This window comes from Ursus americanus, chromosome 6 (assembly GCF_024610735.1).
Source record: "Ursus americanus isolate L20-20 chromosome 6, mUrsAme1.1.p, whole genome shotgun sequence".
Classification (NCBI taxonomy): Eukaryota; Metazoa; Chordata; class Mammalia; order Carnivora; family Ursidae; genus Ursus; species Ursus americanus.
This window is the reverse complement of record NC_142132.1, coordinates 46,504,153-46,523,839: the sequence shown is the minus strand read 5'-3', so window position 1 is coordinate 46,523,839 and position 19,687 is coordinate 46,504,153. Positions and strand designations below refer to the sequence as shown.

Genomic DNA, 19,687 nt, shown 5'->3' with positions numbered 1-19,687 from the left:
CGCCTCCCCAGCAGGGAGAGCGGGAAGACGCAAGCGCTGGGCTCCCGGCCGCGGCTCTCCCCGCCCAGGGGTCCAAGAGCCCATTTCACAGCCCAGCACACTGCAGCTCCGGCCCCGGACCTGCGCCCCGAGCGCAAGCTTTTCTCCGTCCACAGACGCATAAGTCATTAATTCCATCGGACAGTCTGGCCCTGAGAGAGGGACGCAGAGATGGTGTCTGCCTTTTATAGAAACTTCGGGTTCAGCTAACGGGCCCCTAACAGTGTTAAAAGGTACTTTTTCAAAAAAAAAGTAAAATCGTGACTTTCATTCAGATATAAGATGAGCTTGTGCTGAAGATTTTCTGCAGCTGGCTATTTATGAGGGAACCAGGAAGAAGTGACAACCAGTCGAAAGAACAGACACACATCTGGAACACTGGCAAGAACGTGCAGGAGGAGGTGACGCCGGCTTCCTCCACACAGAGAGGGAGAAGTAACCGAATCTGTAACAGGAATCATTTGCATATCTGTAGACAAGAATTACTTTGCATTGCTCTCTGCAACTTACAGACTTGTAAAATGGCTTGAAGCAAGGAAAGACCGAGAGCCCTGATTGAATCAAAATCAGAATCACTGGGTGCGGGGGTGGCTCAGTCGGTTAAGCATCTCTGCCTTGGGCTCAGGTCATGATCCTGGAGGAGAGCCTGCTTCTCCCTCTCCCTTTGCCTGCAGCTCCCCCTGCTTGTGTGTGTGCTCTCTCTTTCTGTCAAATAAGTAAATTAAAAAAAAAAAATCTTAAAAAAAATCAGAATCACAGTGTTCCGCAAATACTTAAGGTCTGTACTAGACAGTGTTAGATAAAGCCTGGAGGAGGAAGGAGAGAAGTAATTCTCAACATCGCCTATGTCTGCCTCCAGTTCATGGTCCAGGCACCACCGTCAGATTCATAAACCGCAGCTCAGCTCTGATGGATTTGTTTCTACGTAGACAACCTCTCTGATCTTCACCACAACTCCATGAGGGGTGCATCCTTCCATCCCTTCGGCAGATCAGGACGTTGAGGCTCAGAGACGTTAAGAACGTTGCCCATAGGGGCGCCTGGGTGGCTCAGTCGTTAAGCGTCTGCCTTCCGCTCAGGGCGTGATCCCGGAGTTCTGGGATCGAGCCCCACGTCAGGCTCCTCCGCTGGGAGCCTGCTTCTTCCTCTCCCACTCCCCCTGCTTGTGTTCCCTCTCTCGCTGGCTGTCTCTATCTCTGTCAAATAAATAAATAAAATCTTTAAAAAAAAAAAAAAAGAACCTTGCCCATAATCACGTAGCTGGCAACTGCGGAGGCAGGATTTGAATCCAGTTCTCCCGCCTCTGCAGGCCCGCCCTTACATACGCTGGACTCACACATGGTCCCTGAGAGCCGGGGGCTCCTTCTCCAGCTAAGCAAACCCCGAGGAAGAGACGGGGGAGTTTTCCAGGGAACTTCAAATCTCCATCTCCCCTGCAGTTTAGAACGTAATAGTCGAATACTCACGCACCCAAAAAGTGCAAAAAACAAAAACAAAAAAGTTAACTTTTAGTGAAAACAAAAATCGAAAGCTGCAGCCGTACGGTCTGCACTGCAGAGCTCTGCGTGGCTGGCCTGGCCGCACTAGGCCACTGGTGCAGACCCTTACCCACCGGGTGTCCCCACTGGAGTTCCCGAGAACCCTTGCGGATGCAGGGCGCCTCACCACCTTCTCGGTTCCCACCCACGGCGGTGCAGCTGCCCTCTGCAGCCACCACTCTACCCAGATAATAGCCACAAGCACAGAGATTCCTGTGCTGAGACAGCACATCTTTTTTTTTTTTATGATTTTATTTATTTAGGACACAGCGAGAGAGGGAACACCAGCAGGGGGAATGAGAGAGGGAGAAGCAGGCTTCCCGCTGAGCAGGGAGCCCGATGTGGGACTGGATCCCAGGACCCTGAGATATGACCTGAGCCGAAGGCAGACCCTTAACGACTGCGCCACCCAGGAGCCCCCAGACGGCAGATCTTGGATCTAAAGCTCTCCTGGGGATGAGGATGCCCAGAGGAGCTGGCTCACAAAAACTTTGTTCAGAATGCCAACAGTTTCTCGCACTCAGTAGGACATTCTTCAGTAGTTTAGCCAGCGTTGTCAAAGAACAGCCGGACCCACAGGGATTCTTGCAGCTCAGAGCAAGTGGGCTGCTTAATATTTGTGATTTGCAAAGAAAACAACACAGATGCTGTGCTTCCTTGTGGTGGTAGAGTCACGAAGGCATCGAGCATGCGGAGTAAAGCCTGAAACTCCTCCCTGTCACCAACCCCCGCCACCCCGGGGCCAGCCAGTCCAGTCCAGTTCCCTCAGCGTGGCGAAATCTTCCAGTTCCTTGTCTATGCATTTTCACCCACAAACTTATATACTTGGGATTGAATAATAGCTATTTGGGGGATTCTCTTTCACCTTTATGTCCGTCTTAGTAATGACATTAAATCTTGAAGATCATTCTGTTAGTACACATAAATCCACCTCATCCCTTTGAAGAGTTGCAAGATATCTCATGAATGGCTGCACCATTATCTGTCCAGGCAGTCCTCTATTGATGGTTTGTTTCCTGCCCCCCCCCCCCCCCCGCCCCCAGTAGAAAGCGGGCTTCAGTGAACATCCTTTTGCATGTATCTCTGGGTACACATTACACATCCATGTGTTTCTGAAAGGCTGGATTCCTGGAAAAAGAATCACTGAGTCAGAGGGACTTGGACATTTTGCTGGATATGCCAAAACTCTTAATTAAGCTCGGAGGAGGAGGCACGCACGGAGTTCCGCTCCATGGGGCACCCAATTCCCTCCTAGTTAATGTTGGAGCCATGCTGCAGGGGGCGCCGTTGACATAAAATACTTCTGGAGTGGCGCGCTGAAGTCCCACATCTAGCAGCCAGGCACATTCTCCAACGCCGGATATTTATTTCTTTAAAATGTTGATAATTGGATGATGAAAAATGTGATCTTGTTGCTTTCATGTGCATGCTATATATTATGATTGAAGTTGATCTTTAATTGCCTAGTCAAATACTTTTTTCTATTTTCCCTCATTTTACATATTCTGATTATTAATCCAGTGCCTGTGATGTATGTTGGCAACATACATTCTTCCACTATCTTTAACTTTCTTTGCGGTGTCTTTCATCATCCAGAAGTTTTAGATATTTAGGTGACCAAGTCTCTCGGTCTGCTCTTTTACGGCTTCCAGGGTTTACAACTTGGTTATGATTCCTCACATCAAGACTATAAAAATATTTTCCAATACTTTCTCCAACTAGCGTAAAGCATGTTTAAGGTATAATCTCTGTTCCATCTAGAATTTTTATGTGGTTGCAAAGAAAGATTCAAACTTAAAATTTTTTCCCAAATGGGCATTGAAATATCCTAACACTCCTTCTTGCATAATCAGACCATAAAATAAAATAGCTATTCACTCACAAGTGGAGTTCTAGAAAAATCTCTAGCCATCGTGTCTGTCATAAGGTCAAAGAAACACAAATAAGAGAACCTTATCATTTCAATAAGTGCTGAAATTATTGTTTGATGAAATTAAACAGCCATCCCAGACTAAAACACAACAAGCCGAGAGGTAGACAGAAAGGAAGTGAAGGGACATTTCCTTAACAAGGAAACCGCGTTTGCCTCAAACGAACAGTTCACACATACACAAGGGAGAGAGGAGAGAGGCATCCCCTGGTAGGCTAGGAATAAGGTGAAGATGAAATCGTAGGGGCACCTGGGTGGCTCAGTCAGTTAAGCGTCTGACTCTTGGTCTCCGTTCAGGTCTTGATCTCAGGGTCATGAGTTTCAAGCCCCACATTGGGCTCCATGCCCAGTTAAAAAAAAAAAAAAAAGGCCCCAACTGTAGTCACTATTAGTTATGCACAGTCTATGCAATGAAGCGGAAACAAAGAGGCATTCTGAAGGAGACAAGCGTTGCTGATAGAAGGGTCCATTGCTTTCTTAGAAAACCCAGCAGGAGCAGAACAACCTGAGTTACCGCATGAACTGGCCGAACTGAGATGAGGGTTTGGAAATCAATTGAGTTCCACACACCAACAGAAATCTGCCGAAACACTCACAGGAAAACTTCCCGGCCAGATGATATTAAGCAGTTTGTTAATATCCTCCTTCCAACATTCTCTAGAAATGACCAGCAAAATTAAAAATTCTGGCATCCGTGCCAGAAACTAGGGCAATACGTCAACCCTATGCTGGGCCTTAAGCAAGTCGGTGACCCCACTGGGCGAGTGACAGTTAGTGTCGCTGTGTCTTGTTACACTGTTACTTGCTGACCTTCTTGGAACCTGGTCTTGGGCCAAGGCTATCCATGGGTTTTCTCATTTAATCCTTGTGCCAGTAAACCTATCCAGGGTGTATGCTTATCTCCATTTTTCCAATGAGGTATGCTTGGTCAGGTTCAGAGCGGGGCGGACCCCAGGTGGGAAGCCAGGTAGATGTGATTCTAAAATCCATGCTTTTAAGTCATATCAGGCCTCTTGACTCTCAGGCCCCAGGCCAGCAAGTAGGTAGTTAGGAAGTCTGGGGGGAGGGGGGTGAGTAAAGGGCAAATGGGGTATTTGGGGGCTCAGAGTGGCGAGTTCTTGGCAGTCAGGGGGGAAACACCCATAGCAGCTTTCGTAAATGATGCCAAGATCCACAATGTGAGGCTCAGAGAAGTTAAGAGGTGGCCCAAGGTCACACAGATCCCATGTAGAAATGTGGGGATTTGCTCCAAGGGCGTCCACACCTCCACAGGCCACGCTGCAGAATGCGTGGGCCTCCTATGGGGGGGGGGGGTGGACAAAGGGAAGGGAGCCAGGCACAGGCTTGCTCTCCCAGCCGGCGCCTAAGGCAAAGGGCCAAAGGAGACAGGAAATGGGGGCTGGCCATCTCTCAGCCCAACAGAGAGGGACTCAGTGCCTTGAAGTATCAGAGCTGGGCCACACAAAGCCCTCTTGTCTTCCTGTCTCAGCACAGGCAAGATGGAAAGCCCTCAGGGCTGGGTGGGCCAGGCCACCTCCTCTCCACATAGACGGAGGGGGCTATTAGCCCAGCGCTCCGGAAGCTGTGGTGAAGGAAGCCAACCGGTGGGGTATGGACTTGGATGTCTCCGTTGCCCGGTGGAAAGTGGTGGGGGGCAAGGGGGTGGGAATTGACAAACTGAAATTTAAGAACCTTTTTTTTTTTTTAAAGATTTTATTTATTTATTCGACAGAGATAGAGATAGCCAGCGAGAGAGAGAACACAAGCAGGGGGAGTGGGAGAGGAAGAAGCAGGCTCATAGCAGAGGAGCCTGATGTGGGGCTCGATCCCAGAACTCCAGAATCACGCCCTGAGCCGAAGGCAGACGCTTAACCGCTGTGCCACCCAGGTGCCCCCCCCCCTTTTTTTTTTGACAGAGAGACAGGCAGTGAGAGAGGGAACACAAGCAGGGGGAGTGGGAGAGGAAGAAGCAGGCTCCCAGCAGAGGAGCCTGATGCGGGGCTCGATCCCAGAACGTGGGGATCACGCCCTGAGCCGAAGGCAGATGCTCAACGACTGAGCCACCCAGGTGCCCCAAAGAACCTTTTGTTTTTAACTTTACTCCCTTTCTTGCATGAAGTCCTGAATCTTCCCAGATAGGAGAAGATGTAAGGAGATGAGAAAGTCTGCTGAGTATAGGGAGACAAGAAGCGAGGGAGGGGAGAAGTTTAATGTTAACAAGGATAATATCAATAATCAGAGCCCCGAGGGCAGACGCTCACTGGTTCCCACTGTGTCAAGAAGAGTTGGAAGCACCGTGAGCTCCATTTCTCAGTCACTTTCAGCTGCTACTGTAGGAGGTGGGTCTGTGGTCATTCCAGAGCTTGGCAAGAGCACCTTGCCAGCCCGTGTTCTCTAAAGCCACGAATCAGGCTTTTCGGAAGCCTAAGGGGTCTGGCAAGGTCTCCCGCCTGCTCACCTTCGAGATATTTTTGCAGATTCACATTGCTCCATGTCCATTCAGGTCATTGTAAAAGGCATTGACACTTCCCAAGAATGTGTTCATGATGCTGGATTCCAGTATTCTCCATGGCTCGGTGGGTGCGGGGTCAGCTGGCGTTTCCCCCAGCGATTTAAGAACTTTGTCTGCAGTGCTTTCTTTTTTTTTTTTTCTTTGTTTTAAGTTAAATATTTATTTATTTATTTAAGTCACCTCTACACCCCCACGTGGGGCCTGAACCCACAACCCTGAGATCGAAAGTCACACGCTCCGACCCAGCCAGCCAGGCGCCCTGCTGCTTTCTAGGAAGATCTTATTTTGCTGCTCGAGGCTGGAGCTGGGGTAAAATGTAAACTGTTTCGGACCCTACTTGGCTGACGATTCGAAGCATTTCAGTTAGAATCCATCAGTAGGGGAGGGGAGGAAGTGGGTTTAAACCTTGACTCTGTCCTCACTGGCCGCGGAGTCTTAGGAAGATGAACTCCATCCTCTAAACTTCAATTTTCTCACCAGCAAAGAGGGGGTAACAGTAACACCCCCTCCCAGCAGAAACTGTGAATTCCCCTGCCTGCCTCTCATCTGCTTTCCTGAGCGCTCCCGAGCCTGGCACGGCTGTTTCCTTGCCTTCTTTGCGGGTTGTGAGTTTCCTGAGGATAGAAAGGGTGTGAGCACTGCCTGACAGGCTTGCGGGGTCCCTCGGAGGGAGTTCAGGGTTTCCAGGGAGTCAGGAAAGTCAATTGCTGACCAAGTAAGAGCCAGCGGCAAATGCTGCTTCCAGAGGAAGGTTCAGAGTCCCGGGTCCATGAAGGTGATCTCTACATATGAGGACTTTTCTAAGCAGTGCGTACTACCTGCCTTCGAGACCAGTGGGGGGAAGTTTGGCCTGGTTATGGAGAGCCTTGAATGTCACCCTTGGGAGATTCTGCCTGTATGCTCTGGGCAGAGCTGCTGGAAGGATTTTTGGCCAAAGCATGAGATAATCATACCCAATCCCCTTCTTCTTTTAAAAGTCTTTTTCTTTTGAAAAAATTTTAGACAGAAAAATAATACTGCAAGTTCCCATAGAGGCTTTACCAACTTCCCCAAATACTAACATCTTGAATGACTACAGGAGAATGAGCAAAGCCGGAAATGGACATTAATGTATTAGAATGAAAGGATTTACAGAGTTTATTCAGATGTTGCCAGTTGTGCCCCTACTGCTCTCGTTCTGGTCCAGGATGCCATCTGAGACCCCACGGCGCGTTCACTTGTCATGTCTCTTTGGGCTCCTTTAATCTAGAACAGCTGCTCTTTTTGTGTGTGTGTCTCAGAACTTGGAGGGTTTATCTGAAGAGTCCAGGTCAGTTATTTTTTCCTTCATAACCTTCAAATTTTTGAAGAGAATTGGCCAATTGTGTTATAGAATGTTTTTCACCCTGAGTCTGTCTGATGTTTTCTCACGATGAGGTTGGTTATGCGTTTTTGGCGAGAGTCCCACAGCAGTGATGGCATGTCCTTCCCAGTTCGTCGGGTCAGGAAGCACATGTGCTATTTCCACGTCTCTTTACTAGTAATGATAACGTGGGAGGATGATGAGGTAAAGGTGATGTCTGCCAGGTTTCTTTCTCCACTCAAAAATTCTTGCGTTTCCTTTTATAATTAACAAGTATCCTACAGGGAGATACTCTGAGACTATACAATTCCCCTATTTATCATCATACTTTCAACCTACTAATTTTAGCATTCACTGCTGATTCGTATCTGTAATTTTATTACTCTTGGCTTTCCAAAGGTGATTTTCTGTCTCCATAACTCCTTCTTCTGCGTTTATTAATTGAGATTCAATTAACAATTGACAGAAGACCTGTCCCTTCTCTCCCATTTATGTATTTATCCAATTATTTCAGTATGGACTCATGGATATTTATTGTATTCTACAGGTTATAATCCATTACTAACATCATTTGTTTTGTTGCTCAAATTGTCCCAGATATGGCCACTAGGAGCATCTTCAAGTTGGCTCCTGTATCCTTTTGAAATACTCCCATTCTATTCTGAGCACTTCCTTACTTCCTGACAACCCCAAGATGTTTCAGGCTCATCTCCTCCTCCCATCGCTCCCATCCTGGGCTCAGTCGCTTCTCCAAGGAACCCGGATTCCTCGTCTTGGAGAATGGTATTTAGAAACAAAGATCTGGGTGCTGGGTGTGCTCACTGCTGCCAGGGTAGCCTTGCTTCTAGGCCCTCTCACCTGGTAGAACTAAGGAATATGGGCTAGCAGTTCTGAAGCTATTTTATGGGTGTTCTAAGATTGAGCAAATAAGTAAATGTATTTAATGGGAGCTAGGTTCCTCGCTGTCAAAGAAAGGAATTGCAAATAAGTAAAGGGGGAAGGGCAAAATGAGCCCTGTTGTGCTCGATCAGAATTGGAAATATCAGCGTGAACCCATGGCTCTGTGTGCAGAGGCAGATTGACAGATGCAGAAATAAATACCATCTACACTTCCACTCCCGGGTGTATACCGAACGGTGGCACATGGTCACGAAAAGACATGGACGGGAATGGAGATCTGCACTACCACCGCAGTCCGACACAGAAACTACCCAAATCCCCATGACAGCTGATCAGATCACGGACAGATCTACCCTGCATGCAACAACATGGATGAATCTTACAAAAAGACAATTCAGGAAAGAAAGTTTCACCAAAAAATTCTGTATGGTTCACTTTACACGAAGTGAGAGAACAAACAAAATTAACCCATGCTGCGAGAAGTCAGTGTTGAGTCCCTTCGTGTGTCCCACGGTAGGCAGGTGCATTGCAAAGAAATGAGGGGCTCCTCAGGGCCCCCTAGTGTTCTGCAGTGCGATCTGGGCGCTGAGCACACAGGTGTGTTCCAGTCTTAAAAGGAACATATTGTATACTTCAGCAAAGTGTGAGGGGCCCCTGGGTGGGGCAGTCGGTTGAGCGGTGGAAGCGAACTCTTAGTTTTGGCTCAGGGTCGTGAGATGGAGCCTTGCACTGGGCTTCACACCAAGCAGGGAGTCTGCTTGAGATTCTCCTGCCCCTCCTGCTCGTGCTCTGTCTCCCTCAAAAAAATAAAAATAAAAATAAATTAAAATTAAAATTAAAAAAAGCTTAAAAAAAGTTTAAAAAAATCTTCACGTTGTCTTCATTTCAGCTCAGCTGCTGGAGCAACTCCCCATTAACCGAACAGAATAAGAGCAATCTCTAAACTTCAGGCACTAAAGGGACACCTGGGTGGCTCAGTCCGCTAAGTGTCTGACTTCGGCTCAGGTCATGATCCCAGGGTCCTGGGATTGAGTCCCACATCGAGCTCCTTGCTCAGCAGGGAGCCTCCTTCTCCCTCTGCCTGCTGCTCCCCCTGCTTGTGCTCTTTCTCTCTCTCTCTCTGACAAATCAATAAAATCTTAAAACAAACAAACAAAAACACCCCAGGCATTGGAGTTGAATTCTTTCTCTTAATCCTAGTTGAGGAAGCCTGTGGGCAGTAATGGAAAGAGCACGAAAATTGGTAATGACCTTTATCACCTCTACTCTGGCCTCCCGCCCACATGCTTGCTGAAGTCTAGACTTAAACGTGTTTGATGCTAGCCTTGCAGGGCTGGGACGCTTGACCCAGCCCCCGCTGGGTCTGTTGGATGGGAAGGGATTATTTTAGGCCCACCCAGCTAGAAGGGTGGGGAGGTGTAGGGAAAGGAAATGACTTGCCCAAGGCTGCCCCATGCTGGGAAGGGCCAGATTACATCAGCGTAGGTCTATGTCAGCTACTGATCTTTCAGTTGCCTTCTAGTTGTTCTCAAGAAGGATTAGGGAAAGAGCTAACTCCAATGCCTACCATTTTTGTAATGAATTGTGACGAGCGAGGCTTCTGTCCTATGCATTATTAAAAGATACATTTTTTTAAGAAAGGTGAAATGGTGTCTCTCAGATATAACACAAACACGTGTTAAAGATTTTATTTCACTGATTCAATGAGGGAGCAAGGCCGATGATAATTGGTTCAAAGGAGAAGTTTAAAAGCACAAGCGTGTAGAAATACAGGAATATTGAAACGAATGTGTGAATGGAAGCAAAACCAGCTTCTTCCAGAGTGGAAACTTCTAATCGTCAGGACAGAATGTGAATGTCTAGGGACAAACATTATTTTTCATTGCTACCAGTTAGCTCCATTTTATAGAATTACAAAACAGCTCCCATGGAATCAAAACCAAAATGAGGAAGGGGGTCTTACAGGCAATGCATAGTTTTCCAATGAAAGAAAATTTCCTATGGTTTCCTCCTCTTTTGATCAAAAACAATTTCATCTCTTCCCATGCAGGTCATCGGTAGTACATCAAATGGACCTAATTATTTCTGGCACCTTTCTTTTTATAAGGTGAAGTAACAAATCTCTCGTGATTCTCCTTGGGCTTTCTGGGAGATCTCAGAGAGCCTTACAATTTTACTTTGCTTTACGTTTAGGATTGATTTGAGGAAGGCAAGAACCCAAAGTTGTCGGGAGATTTGAACACTTAAGGTAGGATCACGGGTGCCTGAGAAATACTGCTTGTCTGTCTACTGAAAGTGACACTAAAGGAAACGACAGACTGTACAGCCCTTGAACTCTCTCCTAATCAAGAAACCTGGTTTTCTTAAATAATTAAAGACATAATAAAATCAACGTAAAAGTTAGATAATTATTCTGGTAAAACTGGGAGTCTTTGCTCTCTAAGCAGTCACATGGGAAAAAGAAAAACCCTTCATATTATGGGTAACAAGAAAACAGGAAACCAAGAAAACAGGGCTATGAACAGTAAGCAAATTTTTCTAATATTTTAAACACATTTCCTAGTGTCTCAGACTCAAGTGTTATAAACCAAGACAAACAAAAATCATTGTAAGACTTTCATTAATGCTCTTGCCTATTTTACTACAAACTGACTCTTTAGGATTGATCTCAGAGGACCCATGAGGTCAGAACTAATTCTGTAACGCTGCTGAGATGCCATTAACCGGCAATGCGTTCATTTTTGCTATTTTCAAATGAATTACTAAATAAGCATTAAGGGGCGCCTGAGTGGTGCAGTCGTTAAGCGTCTGCCTTCGGCTCAGGGCGTGATCCTGGCGTTATGGGATGGAGCCCCACATCAGGCTCCTCTGCTATGAGCCTGCTTCTTTCTCTCCCACTCCCCCTGCTGTGTTCCCTCTCTCGCTGGCTGTCTCTATCTCTGTCGAATAAATAAATAAAATCTTTAAATAAATAAATAAGCATTAAAATTTTTTTCGGTTTCAATTTCCAAGAAAGTAAATATCACCAGTTACAACCCACACAAAAAGCTGCTTGGTGTCCTCAATATGCTTGAAGAATGTAAGGGAGTTTCACCAAACAAGCAAACCCAAAACAAACAAACCAACCCCCCCCAAACCAACGTGCATACTGCCGCTTTAGGAAAAACTGCTCTTGCCCTGGTGAGAACAGAAGCACACACGGTTGTGTTTCTCTAACACTACTGCTCTTCAGCATAGTGTCACTCGTGCTCATTGATTATAACGTGTAAGCAAAGCAGCTTCTATTTCGCAGAGAGAACCAGAGATTGGACTACTCATGCCGGTCCACTGTCCACCATTAGCATTTTAGCAAACAAACAGAATTCGCAAGAACGCAACACAATTTTCTGCTGCCACGGGCATCCCCTAGAGTACAGCTTCTCCAAGGAGCAAAAATGCACCTGCTCGTGAAGAGATCCAAAGATACAGGCTGTCTGTAGCAAAAGTACATGAACTTAAATTATGCTTAGGATGCAAGTCTCAATATCCCATCTTGCTTAGAAATAATCTACATCCCCGGTGAATGCACACTAATCAAATCAATCAGCCCAAGGTTTTTTGCTTTTTAGGTTTTATTTATTTATTTGTCAGAGAGAGCGAGAGCACAAGTAGTGGGAGCAGCAGGCAGAGGGGGAAGCAGACTACCCGCTGAGCAGGGAGCCTGATGTGGGATTCGATCCCAGGACCCTGGGATCATGACCTGAGCCGAAGGCAGACGCTTAACCGACTGAGCCACCCAGGTGTCTCAGTCCGAGGTTTTAAGTTACCTAAAGATCCTAGAAATTATTTTCAAGCTGATAAACTACAAAACTTCACTTGAAAAATAAAATTCATCCGCATAACAATGCAATTTTCTGTTAAACATGGATTTGTATTTACAAATTTAAACACGTAAGAGAGTGCTAGCTTCTTTGATAAGTAACTATGTGTAAGTTTAGGAAAAAACACACACAAGTAGAATAAAAATGTATGCTCCTATATACATCTCAAGAGTTATTTTATTCATATATAGGCAAATAAACATGCATTCATTCTGTTTCATTCCAAATATTAGTATATTGTATACTTTATTTATCTCCACTAATTTTTTAGAGATCTTTCCGTATCAGCACATAAAAGAACTTCTTTTTCTTTTACAGCTGCATAGATTTTATTACATGCTATCACAAATAATGCTGCAGGGAAAATCCTTGTCCATGCATTATTTGCCTGCATCAGAATATGTCTGTATTTCTGGTTCAGAGGCTCTATGCATTTGCAGTTTTGTCTGATAATGTGAAATTGACTTACAGAGGCGACTCCAGTATACGCTCATGTCAGCAGTGCGTGCAAATGCCTTTTTCCTCACACAACCTCCAACCAGTGTGTTATAAAACTCTTAGATACTTTCCTCAACATGATAGATGGGAAATTGTTTTTTGAGTATAATTTTAATTTGAATTTCTTTTATTATGAGTAAGGTCAAGTATCTTTTAAAATATCCCGAACTTTGGTGTCTACGTGGCTCAGTTGGTTGAAACTCCGACTCTTGATTTTGGCTCAGGTCATGATCTCAGGGTTCTGAGATCGAGCCCCATATCAGGCTCCGACCTCAGTGCAGAGTCTGCTCGTCCCTCTCCCTCTGCTTCTCCCTCAACTTGCGCACACCCTCTCTCTCTCAAATAAATAAAATCTTTAAAAAAATCCAGAACTATTTGTATTTCCTTTTCTGTGACCTAGATATTCATATCATTTACTCCTTTTTCTATTGTGTTGTAAAGCTTTTCCTTATTGAATTGTGGGCGTTCTTTACATATTAAGGAAGTTCACCTCTGTCTATGATATGAATTGCACACATTTATCCCAGTTTCATGATTGTCTTTTCAGTATGCTTACGATAATTTTAACAAAGAATTTAAAATTCTTATAGAGTACAATTTACCGCTATTTCTATTTAATGTCCTTTTATGACTTTTGTGTTTTATATCATAGTTAGACAAACCTTTCCCACTATAAGTCTTTAAAAAACTACGTGGGCGTGTGCTCTTCATCAGCTCTCGCCATGACGCACCGTGGCGAGGGCCATAAAGTGCAGAAGGTGATGGTGCGGCCCATCAACCTCATCTTCAGATACTTGCAAAATAGCTCTCGGATTCAGGTGTGGCTTTACGAGCAAGTAAATATTCAGACAGAGGGCCATATCATTGGTTTGGATGAATACTTGAACTTCGTATTAGATAATGCAGAAGAGATTCATTCTAAAACTAAGTCGAGAAAACAACTGCAGCGATCATGCTAAAAGGAGATATTACCCTACTCCAAAGTATCTCCAACGACAAACGATCAATGAGGTGAGAAATTCTCAAGAAGGCAAATATAGTTTATTCTTTAGGTGTCCTCAGTTGAGAGTACAGTTCGAAAACATTTGCTCATATTGTTTTGATTACCTTTATGTTATTATCAGATGACAGTCAATGTGGTGGGATTGTTTTTATTAAAAAAATAGCACACAGATGGATTCTTTTTTCTAATTCTTCATGGTTTCTTTTTTTTTTACGTTGGAATCTTGAGGTAAATGTGACTACCTAATTTTATATTTTTTCAGATGACTATCTACTTTCCCCAGGGACATTAATTGAACAATCCTTGTTTCCTTTACTGATATAAAAAGTTGCCTTCAGCATGTATCAAACCCTTCTATAGACTTGGATCTGTTTCTGGATTTCCTATTCTGTTTATCTGATATGTTGATATATTCGGGAGCCTGCTTTTCATTACTGAAGCTTCGTAATGTGCTCTAATATCTGATAGGGATAGTTTCTCTTCCTCTTCTCTTCTAGATTCCCCCGCCCCCCGATTCTTCTTCTTCTTCTTCTTTTTTTTTAAAGATTTATTTATTTATTTATTTGACAGAGACAGCCAGCGAGAGAGGGAACACAAGCAGGGGGAGTGGGAGAGGAAGAAGCAGGCTCCCAGCAGAGGAGCCTGATGTGGGGCTCGATCCCAGAACGCTGGGATCACGCCCTGAGCAGAAGGCAGACCCTTAAGGACTGGGCCACCCAGGCGCCCCATCCCCCTGATTCTTCTTGACTCTATTTTTCTATAAGAACTTTGGAATCAGCTCGTCTGAATATAAAAAGATCCCATTTGTGTTTCCTTTGTAGCTTATTTAATTTATAGAATAATTTAGGGAAAATCGACATCCCCATGATCTTGCTTCATCCTACTCAAGAACATAGAATGTCTTTCCATCTGTTCCAGCCTTCTTTTGTGTCCCCCAATAGCACTCGCAAGTGTTCTTCATGGCGATTGTATCCGTTAGCTTTTGCTTTATAATAAACCATCCCCACACTTAATGGTTTTAGACATCAACCATTCTTTAGCTCGTGATTCTGCAGGTTGCCAATCTGGGCTGGGTTCGGCTGAGCGGTTCTCCCACTGGTCTCCGCTGATCTCACGTGGGCTCGCTTACGAACCTGTGAGCAGCTGTGGGATAGCTCGCCCTAGCGGGTTACGATCGGCTTGTCCGGGAGGGTTAGAATGGCTTGGGACTCTATGGGGTCTCTCCCTCCAGAAGGTCAATTTGGGCTTTCTACCTGATGTCTCATGTACGTTGAGATTTTGGGTTAGCTCTTTGAAATCATATGCAAAGTTGCATGTACACGGGTGGGTGGGAATGTGTGTACTCAGGGCACAGGTCCCTTGCTTTTATCAAATCCCCAAAGGGATCCATGATCCAAAAGCGATTGAGAACCAAAACTGTGATCCCCCTGCCACAGACTCGAGATAAAGGTTTTTGTTCTCCCTTCTCAACAGCATGCAGCATCCTGCAACCTTGGGTTCCTAAGTAATCCATCCTATGTCCCTGTGAGCTGTGGGGGGTGGGGGGCGGTGGGAATGCTGCCGTTCTGCCCAACCTCAGTCTGAAGGAGGCAGCCTTTCTTCCGATCTTCTCGGCTGAAGGCTCATCCTTTCAGGCTCAGATGGGCCTCGTACTGACCCATTGCTTCAGTTCCGGGTCTCCCGATGACTCTATCTTTACATCAGGTTGTAAGCCTCATATTCTGTTGGTAGGAAGGTAAATTTGTACGGCCTTTGTGGAGGGCCATCGGCCAATACCTACAGCAATGTTGAATGTGCATACCCTTTGACTCTGCAATTTTGCTTCCAAGAATCTGGTCCACAGATAATGAAACAAATGTGCAAAAATGGTGTATGGTATACTAAGGAAATGTTTCAGTGAATGAACTCTATGTATGTGAGCATGCAATTACCTCCAAGACTTACTGTTGAAAAAAGAAAGCATGCTGGGAGAGCACAGGAGAGGCTGGGCCCTGTCTCCCTAAATTCCAAGAGTTCCCTGGTCCACTGAGAAATGGAGGACGTGGTTTCGGGCCCCAGCTTTGTGGCATTGGGCACAGTCCCTGGGTGTGAAGGGCAGGTGGCCGTGGCCATGATACCAGCTGGGGGTGATGCTAATGACAATTTCTAAGTTCATCTGAGGGCAAAGAGGGACATGTAGCAGGTGCCAGAGACCAGGGTATGAGGCCCAGACCCACTAATCCCCCTTCAGCAAACATTTCCTGTGAGGGAGTCCCACCATCACCCCCATTTTACAAATGGGATTGAGAAGGGATAAGAAACCTGCCCAAGGTCACCCTGGACTCCAAAGCCTGCTCTCAACTATGGGTATGCTCCAGACTATAGAAGCACCTTACGAAGGGGCTGGTCCTCAAGCCAGCTTGTGACCTAAAGTTACACAGGCCTTGGACTCTTTAAATCATACTGACATTGAGAATTTTGCACCCCAAATTTGAAAACCACTGAACTAAGAAGAAACAAAAAGGAAGGAAGGAAGGAAGGAAGGAAGGAAGGAAGGAAGGAAGGAAGGAAGGGAGGGAGGAAGGAAAAAGAAAGGAAAAAGAGAGTATAGGCAAATATCTTTGCCCTGGAATCATTCTGCTTTTAACTCAGTTCCCTAGGACTGAAAGGGTAGATGAGTGAATTCTAAACCAGTCCCCAGATTTTATTCCTTTATGAACCTAAATATATTGAAGAATGTGTGTGTTGTGAAGCTTTAATGGGAGAGCGGGTCACATGTTTCCGACTGAGGTATAAATTTAGTTTGTAAGCTAAGTGCTCCAGTGATGGCTGTCCCCTCAGGGCTGCCACCTGGGCAGGAAGTCCCAGCCCCAGCAGATAAGCAGAGAGGAGCGGGGAGAAATTCTGGTGGGCTGATGGCTGGGGCAAAATACGATGGGCAGGAATATGTCATTTGGGGTCAATCTTAGCGAGGAAATTTGCCTCAAAGCAGAAATGCTGATTCTAGCTCAGTAAGAGGTAAATTTGGCTGTACGGGAGTGAGATTAGACTAGAATTTTTAGAATACGCAGGACTTGAACTTTAATCACCGAGCTTGTGAACCTCCGATGTGCTGTGGTTGATCCGCGCGCCTTCCTGAGAAAATATGTCTCTTCAGATCTCAGAACCGAGGGACTGTCGGTGACGTCTGTGAGCCACCGCAGTAACGTGGCTTGGGAAAAACAAAACCAAACAAAACGTCAAGCCCTGGCCTGGGAGGCAGGATGCACGGCAGCTGGTTTCCCAACTCTGTCTCTTACTTGCTCTGTGAGTTTGACTTTTTTCATTGTTTTATTTATTTACTTTTTTCATCAGAGAGAGAGAGCACAAGCCTTGGGAGCAGCAGGCTCCTCGCTGAACAAGGAGCCCCATGCGGGACTCGATCCCAGGTCCTGATGATCATGACCTGAACCGAAAACCACACATTTAACCCACTGAGCCACTCAGGTACCCAGCTGGGTGAGTTTGGATCCTTAGCTCACTCTTTCTGGGCGTTAGCCTTCCCCTCTGCGAAGGGAGGTGGTGGGTGAGAGGGGCCCAGAGCGTCTGAGGTTCCCGGCACGGATGGCCACTTTCCTGCTCCGGGCAGCAAGCCTGGGAAAGCAGCCTCGCTGGCAAGCCCGCCGTCTGCATCCCGCCCCACTCCAGTTGGAGGCGCCGCAGCGCCTCGCACGCAGAACCCAGGCCCGGGGAGGGCATGCCTATCCCCAGGACCGCAGAGGCCGAAGGCGGAATGAAGGGCAGTGGTTTAGATGTGGGGGAGTCAGAGCAACATGGTTTCCATCTCAGCTCTGCCTCTTTGTAGCTGTGAGATCTCTGGGAAGCAACTGGCTGTCTCTGGTCTGAGTGTCCTCTGCAAAATGAGAATGTTAATAATACCCCAGATGCGATGTGTGTCAATGTTTGGAACAGTGCTGGGCATATATTACCTACTTAATCAATAATAATAATATTATTGTTGTTGTTGTTTTTATTATTCAAGTTCAAATCTTAACTTCCTACCTAATGTAGGAATTCTCTCTAGGGCCATACTAGACAAGTGGCTATTCTCACTCTGCTTGAATACTACCAGCGACGGGGAACTCACTACGTATCCCAGTAAATTGTTGCACTAGTGAGTAGTGCTTCTGGAATTTCAAGGAATTGAAAAGCTGGAAATTTATAAATCATGAACTTTAACTGCCTCGTGAGGAAACCCAGGTTCAAGAGGTGAAATGATTTGTTGAGGGTTCCGTGGTTAGTTACATGGCAGCTGCTGTCCTTTTTTGCCTTCCGGTCTTCCTAGGTCCATTTTCTGTAGTGCATCTGAGAGCCTGGTGCTGCATGCCCCAGTGCCCCCCACCCTCCTCAAAGACCAGTTCCTGGAGGCCCCAGGATGTTTGCTGGGCCCTTTGGATCCCAGACAATATTAAAGGCTCACTGATCCATCCGTGGACCCCAGGATACGAACCACTTTGGAACTTCTAAATGATGAAGGCCCAGCTGTCCTTGCTACATTCTGCAAAACAGTCCCGTCCCCCTGCCTCAATATCACACGGCTGATTCAGCTTCGTCCTTTCCCAGGCACACCCTCTTGGTTGCCCAGCCCTCTCTAGTCCCAGTAGCCTCTTAATCTCCACCTTGATCCTGCTTGAAGGTGCCCGGTCTCTGGCTCACAGGCCCTGAAGGCCAGTGTCTGTTTACCTCCCTGATCCGCCTGGTCTGCATGTGGTGGTGACCGCCAACCTCCTGGAGGCTGTCTCCCCAGCGGCTCCTAGCCAGTCCCTGGTCAGACTCAAGTTCAGATGGAGATGTCTTTCCTACTCGATGCCATTTCAAAGAGACATTTCAAATGGACCCCTTGCTTGAAGTACAGATGGAATAATTTCTATCTAAGGAATTAGATGGTGGAGTCCATTTTGAATGTGTGTTTCATGGAGCCGTGTATTTCACCGTGAGTATATTAACACCAAGGAATGATTTTATGCTATGTTTGCATCTGTCATCCAGAACCAATGGGCCATGAACGCACATTACAAACGTGGGCCTTGGACTCAGGGGGATCCAGGCTTGATTCCTGGTTCTACCACTCCCTGGCTCTGACTGTTAAAGAGCTACTAATTTCCTTAGCCCCAGTTTTCTAACTGGGAAAATGGGAGCAGTGCTTACTTCCTAAGGGTTAGTGAGGTTTACAGGAAGGAATGCAAGCAAGGCTGTAAGCAAAATGCATGGCTCCCAGTGAGAGTTCGATCCACGTTTGCTCTTACTATTATTAACATAGAAGCCATTCTGTGAGATTCCTGCATTTTCAAAGCAGTCATGGGACTGCTTAAGGAATTCGGGCCTGTGGCCGACGGCGGGTTTTGCAACAGGCGTGACAGGCCACCAGGACAACACGAGTGACACACGGAACACTGATATTCCATAATATATTTATTTTCCGTTTCCTAGGAAATATTCTGTAATACCCAGCACATAAGCCCAGCAAACTTGCCAAGAGTGCAGATGTTAAAGCTTCGTAAATGCTATAAATACCCCTATTCCGTACACATATGCAGCATATTATTGCTGCGTCTTTAATCAATGGCAAGAAAACCCCTGGGTCTGCAGAGTGTTCGCAATGTTTACCCATTGCTATGGAGACCGTATCAAAGGCAGGCACCCATACATGAGCAGGATGTAGGGGTTTAGGGCAGACAGTGATGGAAATAATTCTCACTCTTCATGCACCATTCCTGGACAATATGTGTAAAATATTTGGGCGGTGAGGCATGCCGTTGAGAACAAGACTTTGGATGTTTCAACCAACACTGCTGGCAGGCAGCTTGGGGAAATATGGAGGATTCAGGAACCTAGGTCTGCCCTCAAACTGGCTGGATGACACTGGTGGTCACCTTGCTTCACCAGCACTCAGTTTCTCCTACTGTAAGATGAGGGGGGTGTCCAGCTGAAAATTTCTGCAGGCCCTTCCAGCATGACTACAAGCATGATTTCAGCTCATATCCTGCCTGAGTCGTTTAATGCCATTCTAAGTTGAGCAAAATTAAGGTCGATTTTTGGAGGCATCC

The 19,687-nt window shown here is 46.1% G+C and overlaps 1 pseudogene; it reads left to right on the top strand.

Moving 5' to 3' along the window:
- Positions 1 to 13,341: 13,341 nt before the first annotated feature.
- On the top strand, positions 13,342 to 18,052 carry LOC123783124 (small nuclear ribonucleoprotein E pseudogene; annotated as a pseudogene).
- Positions 18,053 to 19,687: the final 1,635 nt, after the last annotated feature.